The sequence below is a fragment of the Sus scrofa genome, chromosome 8 (genome assembly GCF_000003025.6).
Source record: "Sus scrofa isolate TJ Tabasco breed Duroc chromosome 8, Sscrofa11.1, whole genome shotgun sequence".
In the NCBI taxonomy this organism is placed as follows: domain Eukaryota; kingdom Metazoa; phylum Chordata; class Mammalia; order Artiodactyla; family Suidae; genus Sus; species Sus scrofa.
In genome coordinates, this window is record NC_010450.4 from 117,401,102 (window position 1) to 117,413,967 (window position 12,866).

Sequence of the window (12,866 nt, forward strand, 5' to 3'; positions counted from 1 at the left end):
AAGTTTGTTGATAAAATCAATATTTTTAATTCACAAAATTAGTATGAATTAACAATATTGTAACTTTACAAAAATATTAACATTTTAACAGTTTTCTTCTGTCTCAGCTATTATTTAGCAAGTTTAAAAATCATTTTTATCTTTTTTATCCTTCTAAGTGGTGTGTTTTATTAGTTTGAATTACTATTAACTAGGTAATGAAAATGCAAATTTCAGCTTATAGAGCATCTTTTGGCCTAGGATCTAATAATTGTGGCTGCTTAATTTTTTTTCTACTTAGCATTGGGCTTTGAATGACATCTGTGTGGATTTGAAAGCATTATTTTTGCCTTTACAAAACCCTGGAATCCTCCCTTGCAATCACAAGAGGAATGCACTCTCTAAATAATTCCCTATTTTCTAAAGAAGATATTGCTTCAGGCTGTAGGATCTTCACATTAACCAAGGCACAAAGAGAAATGGACCCTACGTCTAGGCCATTCTATTCAATCATTCATTTTCAAGAAGGACAGAAAACACCAGCAGAGGAGTAAAAACATAAGCAGAGTATATTTGCTTTATTTTCTGTTTAGAAATGTACATATGGGATGACTTTCTTACAGCACCCCTTTATCTGTGATATTATATTTAAAATCTGATAATTAAAAAATTAGATATTGATACTTATATTTTGTCAACATATCATGATTAACCTAGCCTCCAGAAATTTTAGTATATATAAGCTACAGGAAAGAGATCATTTCTTAGCTCTCGGTATCATTTGTGTAAGATTTGAGTTGTATATTTTCTTTTTTTGTTCGTTTATTTTCTTTTTTTTTATTTCCCCAATACATTATTTTTCTACTATACAGCATGGTGACCCAGTTACACATACATGTATACATTTTTTTTTCTCACATTATCATGCTGCATCATAACTGACTAGACATAGTTCCCAGTGCTATACAGCAGGATATCATTGCTAATCCATTCCATGGTTTGTGTAGATGTCTCTAACCTTAATCATAAATATTACTAATAAGAAATATAGTAGACATGCTGATTTGAGGGTAGATTTATATTGAGATCAGAAATACTAGAATACAAATTACCACATAGCAAGCCCTCTGTATCTGCAGGTTCCACATCTACAGATTCAACCAACGACAAATTGAAAATATTCCAAACATTTTCCCAAATATTTCCAAAAAGCAAAATTTGAAATTGCCCCGGGCTAGCAATTATTCACATAGCATTTACATTGCATTTACAACTATTTGTATAGTGCTAACATTGTATTAGGTATTATAAGTAATCTAAAGATTATTTAAATTTAAATTACATGAGAGGGTGTGTGTAGATTATACACAAACTCTATGCCATTTTATATAAGGGACTTGAGTATCTGAGAATTTTGTATTCACAAGGGGTCCTGGAACCAATCCCCCACAGATATTAAGAGACTACTGTATTTCCTCAAAGTGATAATTCAGATAGAATGACTAAAATCAAACTTTGGGTAGAGTTCCCTGTATTCTGTGATAACATACATGGGAAATTATCTGAAAAAGAATGGATGTGTGTACATATAAATGAATCACTTTGTTGTACAGCAGAAATGATCATGACCTTGTAAATCAACTATATTTCAGTAAACTTTAAAAAATGAAAAAAATAAAGATCTGAATTTGTATTTTAAAAACCAAGATTCCCTGACATATGTAAAATATAATTTAATTTTTTTAAAGTTTTACTGAAATACAGTTGATTTAGGGAAGGCTGTGATAATTTCTGCTGTACAACAAAGTGATTCAGTCATACATGTACGTGTCTCCATTCTCTTTCATGGACACAATCCTCAAGAATGGACTGTGTCCATGAAGTCCTTTCTTCCACAAAATCTCACCAAATTTCTATGATATCACTCTTAATTGGGACCATATTCACAAATGAGCTTCTAGTAAATATGGAAGGGATAATTAACTTCATTTCAGCACATTAGCAACAGGAAGGTGATGATATGAAATTATCATTAAATGGCAACTGAAATAATATCAGGTCCCCTACCCATTACAGTGGTGTTTTCACTACAAGGAAAAGAAAGAAGATGAGGATGGCATGGCTACAAGATCAACCTGTGCTTAGGTAGGGAGGAAAATGAAGAAAAAAGGAAGGAAAGAAGGGTTCCTCCTTGAAAAACTAATTTTAGATCAGTATGGGACTCCAAATGTCCTAGAAGTCATGCTATTTAGCAATAATAGTAGTGAAACAGCCCTATTCATCCTATTCCTCCTAGAAGAGACCATTTAAGTCTGTCTCCCTTATTTGCTCCACCCTTTGTCACACTAACACATATTTACCTTGGCAATTTCCTTACATACGTTTTAATTTTATAACTCCATTTTCCACTCTACTTTTATACCCTATATCCTAAAATTTATGTGGAAAACACTATTTTAGAATTAAAACACCTAGGTTGATATTTGCTTCAGATCAAGATTTAATGAAATGATCAAATTTACCTTTCTACCTGAAAAGACAAAATCCATGCAAAATATTTAAACAACAATTTATAAGACAGTGAGCATCAGAAAATAAAGGGTGATGATTTCTGAGAAATTAGAAGTAAATGAAGTAAGATCTACATGTCCCACCTTAATGTCTTGGATAGTTTCCAGGCAATGACATAAGAAGGAGGCACTGAGGTGGAGCCCAGAGCATAACCAGAGTTGAGGAGATGGACTTGAGAGTTAAAGTAGATCAAAGTCCCTAGAATTGTCAGGACAGATGCTAGAGAGGAGAGATATATACATAGAGAGAAACCCAGAACTCTGCAGATAGTACCCTGAGTAGTCAGCAGTGCACTGATCAATACATATATTTGAGAAAACTACCTGAGGCCAGGAAAAGAATCATTGGAAAGGATTAGAGTAATGGTGTCCAGTTCATAACAGGCAAGAAGAGTGCTGGTTGCTATGAGTCAGATTGGAAAATATCAAGATATATGGAGCAAAGAGTAAAGTGGAGAGAGGGTCTTGCCTCAGAAATGGGGAATAAGTTCACCTATCTGAGCCTTGCTCCCCTCTCACTTAACAAATTTTAAAAGCAAGACACAAAAAAAGAATTAAGCCATTTCTGAGTAATTTGACTGCATCTCAGAGCAAACATCAAGAATATTTGTAAAAATATATCCAGAACACCACAAGGTAAAATTTATAATGTCTAGTATCCAATCAAAGATTACCAGACATGCAAAGAAGCGGGAAAGTATGAGCCATGATAAAGAGGTAAATCAACCACTTGAAACAGACTCACAACTGACAGATATAAGAATTGAAAGACGAGGACATTAAAAAATTCTTATAACTCTATCCCATATGTTCAGAATTGAACCAGAGAAATTGATGATACATTAAAAAAACACACAAATTGGAATTTTAGAGATGAAAAATACAATGTCTAAGATTAAAAATACACTGGATGTGTTGCCAGATTTTGAAGTTTTCCTGCTCTCATATTCATAAACTATAACCTATTTAATCTTAGTTTACCACTCTGTAAAACAAAATTAATAAAACCAGGTTAAAGGTACTGATGCAAAGATTTAAACAAGATGATAACAGAGTTGATAAGGTAAAACACTTAGCATGGTGTCTGGACACTGTAAATGTTCAATAATTTTGTAATTATTATATTACTTCCCTGATCAGATTCATTTCTGGTTCCCTAATGCTTGAAGAATCAAGCTAAAAATTTCTATGTTGATATTCAAGATCTATTCAATCTGGCTTTAGTTTTTTGTCAAACTTAATTTCTACGTTGGTTTATGCATAGATATATATACATATGCACACATTTTATGGCTGTGCTGCCTGCATATCTAAGTTCCCAGGCCAGGGATTGAATCCAAGCCACAGCTGCAACCTATGCCACAGGTGCAGCAATGCCAGATCTTTTAACCCTCTGTTCTGGGGATCTAACCAACACCTCCACAACAAATTGAACCACTGCAGATGCTTAACCCACTTCACCACAAGGAGAACTCCAATATGAAACTATATTTTAATCAAGCTAAAGTCCATCACTATATATATCCCACAATTCTTTGCTTCAATGCCTGTTATGGGCAGTATTATGTTTTTTCACAAAAAATAAATGTTGAAGTCCTAGACTCATTACCTAAAAATGAGACTATATTTAGAGATAGAGTTACTACAGAGATAATTAAGATCAAGTGAGGTCATTAGGGTGCACTCTTATCCAATATGACTGTGAGCTTATACAGAAGAAAAAATTTAGACATAGACATATACAGAGGGAAGACAACCATCTACAACCAAGGACAGTGCCCTGGAACAGATCTTATCTTCCTTCACGGTCCTCAGAAGGAACCAAACCTGCTGACACTTTTATCTCAGAATTCCAGCCTTCAGAACTATGAGAAAATAAACTGTTATTGTTTAAGCCCCTTGGTCTGTGGTACTTCGCTCCAGAAGTGCTAGCAAACTATTAACACAGCCTTATTCATACTTTCCACTCTGCCTACTCCTGTGCACATATTCAAACTATGAACTCCATTCAAGACTTAGATAGTTGGTCAATTTCTCCAAAAGAATGTATTTCTTTCTCCCACTAAAATGTAATCTCTTTCTCCTTGGGAATCCTATAATATAATCTGTATTCTTATGACACTTACCTTTTCTACATTTTGAATTATCATTAGTTATATGCCCTATTTGCTCCAATTGGACTGACATTTCCCACAGAGTGGAATCTACTGATTCATTCTTATACTCCTCACAGAATCTAGCAGTTCCAGCATAAGGCAGTATCTCCAGTAAGATATTCTGAATGAGTTAAAGCATAAGTCATATGTCAAAAGACAACTCATATACATATGAATCAGTGTGAGTGTGTATTGTATAATTTTGAATTGTCTCCCTCACCAGATAATAAATTCCATGATGGGTTTTATCTGTCTAATGAAAATGTTCATTCAACTTTACAAAAAGCCCATACTATTCTGAAGCAGTAATGGGTTGGTTTCATATATGCAGTAGGCAAAATAATACATTTTTATGACAACTTCAAAAGGAAAAATAATTCACAATTTTGTGATTTTTGGTGCTAACTGTCCTTCTGTTTTCAGGAATAATAACTTTAGGCATCACTTATCTGCTTTCAGGTAGTAATCCTGACATTTCAGTAAAGGAGATCATTCTGGAACCTTCTCTAATATATGATATTTTCTCTCTTTGTTCCAAGCCTCTATATTTGAGTTCATCTCCTCAAACATCACCACCACCTCCATATGGCCCCAGTGCTATATATACCTTACCTTCTTTTTCTTCATCTCTAGAATTTATTTCTATGTCCTCTCCCTCAAGTCAACAGAGAAGGATAAGAGTAATGATCCTTAATTACTTTGCATATTCAAAACTGAGACAGGGAGAAAGAAGTTTCTTAAGATTTACCTTGAATTGCCTACTCTGAAAACTTTCTTCACTCAGCACATGTAGAATTCTTGTCTTCATACTTCTTGTCTTGTTCCTCTGTGGGGAAATAGTATATCAAAAGTAACAATTTTTAGCAAGCAATTTTTACATTTCACCTCCGCTTACTAAACTCTATGCCCGATAATTACAAGAAAAATGTCTCATGAATTTTTTTGTATGTGTCTCCAGTTTGTAGCACAAGTCTGACATATAATAAGCTCTTCCCATATAGAATTACACTAGCAATTCAGGCTAAAAGATTTCAATAGAAAAGTCAGGATGGGATTTACTGCTTAGTATTACTTCTCCTTTTACTTCTTCTTCTTCTTCTTATTACAATTACTACTACTATTCATTGTTTTAATTTTATTTTATGCTGTTTAGTATTATTTACTAAACTGTTTAGTGGGATTTACTGTTTAGTATTATTTCTCCTTTTACTTTTTCTTATTATTATTACAATTACTATTACTATTCATTGTTTTAATTTTATTTTATGCTGGAGTTTCTTTATTTTTTCCTTTTTTTTTAAGTTGCACCCCTGGCACACGGAAGTTCCAGGGGCAGGGATCAAACGCACACCACAGCAGCGACAATGGTGGATCATTTAACCACTGGGGCACTAGGGAACTTCTATACTGAAGTATAGTTGATTTACAGTACTGTAATTACAGTACTGTGTTCATTTCAGGTGAACGGCAAAGTGATTCAGTTACACATAAATACATATCTTTTTTCAAACTATTATACCTTATAATATTATATAATAATATATCATATATTATTTTTTCAGACTACTTTCCCCTGTAGGTTATTACAAAATATTGCATATAGCTCCCTGTACTATACAATAGGTCTTTTGTTGATTTACTATTTATTGTTGTTGTTGCTTTTGTTACTTGTTCTTTATTTTTTTGGTCAAGTATTCTAAGAGAAGATTCACATCTGTTGCTGCTACTTCTTTTTCTTCTTCTTTTTTATCATCATTATTATCATTATATTTTGTTGTGATTGTTATTGCTACTATTCTCTACCAGGAAATCCAAATACAGGTTTACACATGAATTTTTTAAAACATAAGTGATACCAATGCACTCAGAGGCTATTAGGAAGTAAAAGATGTATTTTTATGACATCCATAGTCTCCTAGCTCGTGATGAACTAGAATCATGCTCACCAGAGTTCCTTGCCCTTTCACCATGGCTTTCAGGTAAAGGCATTTCCTTGTGGTTCACCTAGACCTCAGCTGTCTCAAGAGGTGGTTTCTCACTTCCTAATTTTCAGATTGTGGTCTTATTGATGTTTATGGGGGTTGCAATGGACAACTAAAGAGTCTTCAAGGGGGTTAAAATTGGAGAATCACCCTTCTCTGCATAATTAAATGCTCTGCATTTCAAAATATTTTATGGCTATTTACAATGATAAATTAGTGTGCTATGCACAAGGAGGACACCATAATTGGACTTCTGAAACAAAAAATACTGTCATCACTGGGAGCTACTAGTTGTAGGATTTGAGGAATACAGGCGTAGAGTTCAAGAGGCTCCAAAGGACTGAATAATGTCTCAGAGTAAATGTATTACTTAATTGTACAAGGGAAATATGAACTCCTAACAGAGGAAACAGTCCAAAAAAGATGTAAGCACGAATAGGTAAGTTCTAAGCAGAATCCAAAATGGCAGGGTAAACATTAAGCGAAGAACCATGACATGAGTGGACATTCATAGCAAAATGGATTAGAGGCAAAGAAAGTACAGAACATGGTAAAATTCTGGATGCCATATATCAGAAAATAATAGTGGAAATGCATAAGCCCAGAGACTGGCAACTGTGACATCAAGTAAAAGTAGGATCAACCACAGAATACTCCTGTTGAGGATGAAGTGGTACTGATACAGAGCTTCCTTAATTTCTCAGTGTTTCTTTATTATTGAGTAATTTTAACCATTACCCAAAATGAAAATCTAATATATAGGTTTCTCTTAGGTTGATAAGGCTCTAGAAATGTGGATATAAGCTGCTGGAGTGAAATGAATGCATAAGCAACAGTAGAAAAATCAAGATTTGACTCAGGCTTATCAACTCCCTTTTAAGAGAGGCTGCTGGTGCTTTGCCCATATTCCCTTTACTTGGCCAATGAATTTATCACCTGTCAGCTGAGTGTGGACTATTATGAGGTACAAAGGCAGCCTTCTCCAGAGAATTGTCTTTAGCTGGCAGAGCCTATCTCACTAGAAGATGCCTGAGAACTTCCGCACCCCCCTAAAGAGAAGGACATAAAATAACCAGACTAGCTGATATGGGGTTTAAAGTTGCAGCACCCAAGACACTTACTACAAGACATGACAACTCTGTGGTACTATTCACACTCCAGAGTGCCCAGTGGGATAGGCTTAATCTAGACTTCAGTGAAAACACACAGTTTTACTTAGCTTCTTGCTGTGCCATATCCTGCTTCTATTTATATCCTTATGGGCTTCTTATGAGTCCACTCTAGGAGTGCTTGCATCAAATTACTTGACTCAGGCTGTGTCTCTCAGGAAGTGGATCTAAGGCATTCTTTAACGATGTTTACTTATGAAATTTTAAAAAAAGAACCTTAGATATGGTGTGGGTTATGAACTTAGGAATAGATTGAGTCCTGATTCCACCAAGTATTGCTGTGTGACCTCTTTGAGCCTGTTTCCTTGTCATTAATGTGGGAATAATAATGTTAACCTCTTTACAAGGTCTAGAGAGGATTTTTAATAATCTCTATGCTAATAATAATACCCTACATTTATGTATTAAAACCATACTAATTATATCTTATTTATCTATTCATTTATAACCCCTTATTATGTTTCTTCTATAGGCTAGTCACAGACCTATACCTATACTATAGACTCTGTAATAACAGTGATGAACAAATAACAAATAACTATTCTTATGAAAAATGAGGACAATAAATACTCAAAAAGAAAAGTATACAGTGATTTAGGCAAATACTATGAAAAAAAATGGAGAAAATAGGTGTAGTAATTTGGTTTTAATCCTCACAATAACCCTATGTTTTACAGGTGAGAAAATAGAGGATTAGAAAGGTTAACTATATTATTCAATATCATACAATCAATCGGGAAGAAAAGACAATGCAAATCCAGGCACATCTAACCTAATGGCTAAGCTAGTACATCAGAACATATGACAAATGCCATTGATAGTAACAACAACATTGAATAACTGATAAAGTATTCCACCTACGGTCATGAAGATTTTCCCCTATGTTTCCTTCTAGAAGTTTTACAGTTTCAGGTCTTATGTTTAAATCTTTAATCTATTTTGAGTTGATTTCATATAGTGTTAAAATAAGGGTCCAATTTTATTCCTTGCATGTGGATATCCATGTTCCCAATACTGTTTATTGAAAATACCATCATTCCCCCATTATGTATTCTTGGCATCCTTGTTGAAGATCAGTTGGCTGCATATTGTGGATATGCTGCTGGGCTGGCTAATCTATTCCATTCATCTATGTCTATCTTAAGACCAGTACCATACAGTTTTGATTACTATAGCTTTAGCATATTTTGAAAGCAATAAGCATGATGCCTCCAGCTTTGTTCTTCTATCTCAGAAATAATTTGACTATTTGTGGTCTTTTGCAGTTCCATAAAAATTACAGAGTTTTTTTTTTTCCCTGCAAAAAAATTCCCACTGGGATTTTGATGGGAATAGCATTGAATCTATGGATTGCTTTGAGTGGTTTAGAAATTTTAACAATATTAAATCTTTCAATCCATAAACATGAATACCTTTCTATTTATTTGTTTCTTCTTATATTTTTTCATCAACATTTTTAATGTTCAGTATACAAATCTTTTACTTCCTTTGTTTAGTTTATTTCTAAGTATTTTATTATTTTTGATGCTACTGTAAATGAGGTTGTTTTTGTAACTTCCTTTTCAGATAATTTGTCTTTAGTATACAGATATACAAGCGAATTTAGTGTGTTGATTTTGTTTCCTTCCTGCAATTTCACTAAATTAGTTTATTAGTTCTAATAGGGTTTTTTTTTTTTCCTCTTTTTAGGGCTGCATCTCAGCATATGAAAATTCCCAGGCTAGAGGTCAAATCCGAGCTGCAGCTGCCAGCCTAAGCCACAGTCACAGCAATGCAGGATCCAAGTCATGTCTGCATCCTACACCACAGCTCATGGCATTGCCAGATCCTTAACCCACTGTGCAGAGCCAGGGATCGAACCCACAATCCTCATGGATACTAGTCCGGTTTGTTACTGGTGAGCCATAATGGGAACTCCTAGTTCTAATGGGTTTTTTAATGGAATCATTAGGATTTTCTTTTTTCTTTTTCTTTTTTTTTTTCTTTTTTTTTTTTTTTTTTTTTTTTTTTTTTTTTTTTTTTTAGGGCCACACCTGCAGCATATGGAGGTTGCCAGGCTAGGGGTCGAACTGGAGCTTTAGCTGCTGACCGACACCATAGGCACAGTAATGCCAGATCCGAGCCGTGTGTGCGACCAAAACCACAGCTCACAGCAATGCCAGATCCTTAACCCACTGAGCCAGGAGGCCAGGAATCAAACCCACAAACCTCATGGTTCCTAGTTGGATTCGTTTCCGCTGCACCACAATGGGAACTCCTGGGATTTTCTATATATAAGATCATGTCTTCTGCTAAAAGGGACAATTTTAATTCTTCCTTTCTAATTTGCATAATTTAAATTTTTTTCCTTGCCTAATTTCTCTGGCTAGGATTTCCAGTATTACATGGAAAAGAAGTGTCAAGAGTCGGCATCCTTGCCTCTGTCCTTATGTTAGAGAAAAAGCTTTTATCTTTTTATTGCTTAGAATTATATTAGCTGTGGGCTTATCATACATGGTTTTTACTATGTTGATGTACTTTTCTATTTCTAGTTTGTTTGGAGATTTTATCATGAAGGGGTGAAACTTATCAAACACTTTTTTCTGCATTTATTGAGATGACCATGTGATTTTCATTCTTTATTCTATTAATGTGGGGTACAATATTAATTGATTTTCATATGTTGAACCACCTTTGCATCCCAGGGACAAATCCCACTTGGTATTGGTGTACAATACTTTTAATATAGTGTCGAATTAGATTTGATAGTATTTTGTGGAGAATTTTTATGCCTGTATTCATCAGGGTTACTTCCTATGGTGTCTCTGTCTGTCTTTTCTGTCGGGGTAATTCTGTCCTCATAAATGGGTTGTAAGGAAGGGTTCCCTCCTCTTCGATTTTTTGGAAGCATTTGAGAAATATCGGTATACATTATTCTTTAAATGTTTGGTACAATTCACCAGTAAACCATCTGGTCCTGTGATCTTTGTTAAGAGATTTTTGATTACTAAATCAGTCTCCTTATTTGTAATTGGTCTCTTCAGACTTTCTACTTTTTTTATGATTCAGCCATGGTAGCTTGTATATTTCAAGGAATGTATCCATTTCTTCTAGGTTATCCAGTTTGTTGGCATATAATTGTTTACAGTAGCTTCTTATGATTCTTTTTATCTCTGTGGCACTAGTTGTAATATCTCTTCTTTCTTCTTTTCTCAACATTTATATTATTTATTTGAGTGTTCTCTCTTTGTTGGTCTAGCTAAAGATTTGTCTTATAAAATCTAGCTAAAGATTTTATATAGTTAAAAATAATAAGAAGGAAACATCCAGCCTTTATACAACTGGATGTCAAATTCTGATGTAGTGTGCCCCTCCCCTCCCATTCAGAGTGCCCTGTGGTCAAAGGATTATGCCAAAGGCTAGTTTGTCTGCTGATAAAATACTTTGTTTTCACATAAAATTATTTGCCACTCTAATGAGTAATTCTTCTCTTCCATTGGAAAGATTTTACATCTACGTAGTTGAGAAGTTAGAAAATTATTCTTATTTCTTATCATTTTAAGATTTTTAGTCACCAGGATATTCATCTTAAGTATGTAAAAAAATGTCTCTAAGACAAATCATACAACACAAGTTAAGAATAAATAATAGCATAGATAAGGAAAAATAAAGAAAGGATAACTATATTTACTGAGGTTAATTTTATTTAAAGATATCCTAATATCATTACTTGAGATCATTCTATCCCATTTCACATTGTTGCCTTAGTTTAATGGAAAAATATGTTTGTCATGAACTCCAAGTGTTAATAAAGAAAACTGATGAATAGATTTCAAATCCTTTTAAAAATAAATATATGTTAAATTCAGTTACTTCTCTATGCGGGATTAAATGGATGTAGAGGGAAGAAAATAGGACCCAGAATTCAGAAATAAATTCTTATTTTCACAGTGGTCTTAGATATTTTGAAAAATTACTACCAAAGAAATTAATGAGCTACTCTATATGGTAACCAATGTCTGTATCTTTATTTTATTATAAAAATTATCTTTAAAATTTGGATTAATGAAGATAGATCCCATATTTTATCAAATAAAGGTAGGATGGAAAACTAAGCAGAGACTCCAAAAGACACTACCTAAATTATCTATTGCTGACTGTAGATCACTCCAAAATTTACCCCAAACTTACCCCAAATTATCCCCAAGCTTAACAAATTCAAACAAAAATTATTATTTCTATGAGTCAAGAATCTTGCTGTGGTTTAGATAGGTGTTTATGGCTTAATCTCTGAGAAGTCTACAATCAAGGTGTTACCTGGGGCTGCAGTTATCTCAGTCTCAAGTGAAGGGGAATCTACAATGAAGTCCACTCAGATGGATGTTTATGGGTCTCAGGTCTTTGCTAGCTAAAGTCTGGAACTATCAGCTTCTTGCCATGTGGCCTTCTCTACATCATGGCAGCTAGTTTCTCCTGGAGTACAGATTCTGAGAGAATGATCCCAAGACAGGAGCTACAGTCTTTTTAAATGTCATCTTTGAATTGGCATCCCATCACTTCTGTTACATTCAATTCATTAGAAGCCAGTAACCAAACCCAGCCTAACTTAAAACAAAGGATTACATAAGGATTTGTGAATGAGGATTCAGGGATCGTTTGGGGCCTTTGTAGAGTCTGTCTTCCAGAGCCTGTATCTACTTATGACCCTCAGTGCTAACAGACATATTTCCTTTTCCTCTTAGACACCCGAAAACAGTCCATTTTCTTCTCCAGTGCTTGGGCACCATGAATGAATGAAAACCAGTGGAACCCAAGGGTAGTGAACAAATAACTCTAATACTATACAGTTTGGTTTCAAAGCTCAAGGTGGACTAAATGGGGCTTATCCATGTGATCTCAGAATGGCATTAACTCCCTAATGTATATAATAAAAAGATTCACGTCTTTATCTAATTTTTCCAGGTATCTAAAAAACGTTTAGATTTTTTGTTTGTTTGTTTCTTTTTTTCCCCCTTTGCCTTCCCTCAATTA

General features: G+C 34.2%; 1 long non-coding RNA gene across 3 annotated transcripts in view; it reads right to left on the reverse strand.

Annotated features, from left to right (window-relative positions):
* Positions 1-12,866, reverse strand: part of LOC106507803 — a 617,638-nt gene that overhangs the window by 129,809 nt on the left and 474,963 nt on the right. For all 3 annotated transcript variants that reach the window (XR_002346466.1, XR_002346465.1, XR_002346467.1), the window contains exon 4: positions 5,454-5,531. This is a non-coding gene — a long non-coding RNA (uncharacterized LOC106507803). The remainder of the gene's footprint in view (positions 1-5,453; positions 5,532-12,866) is intronic.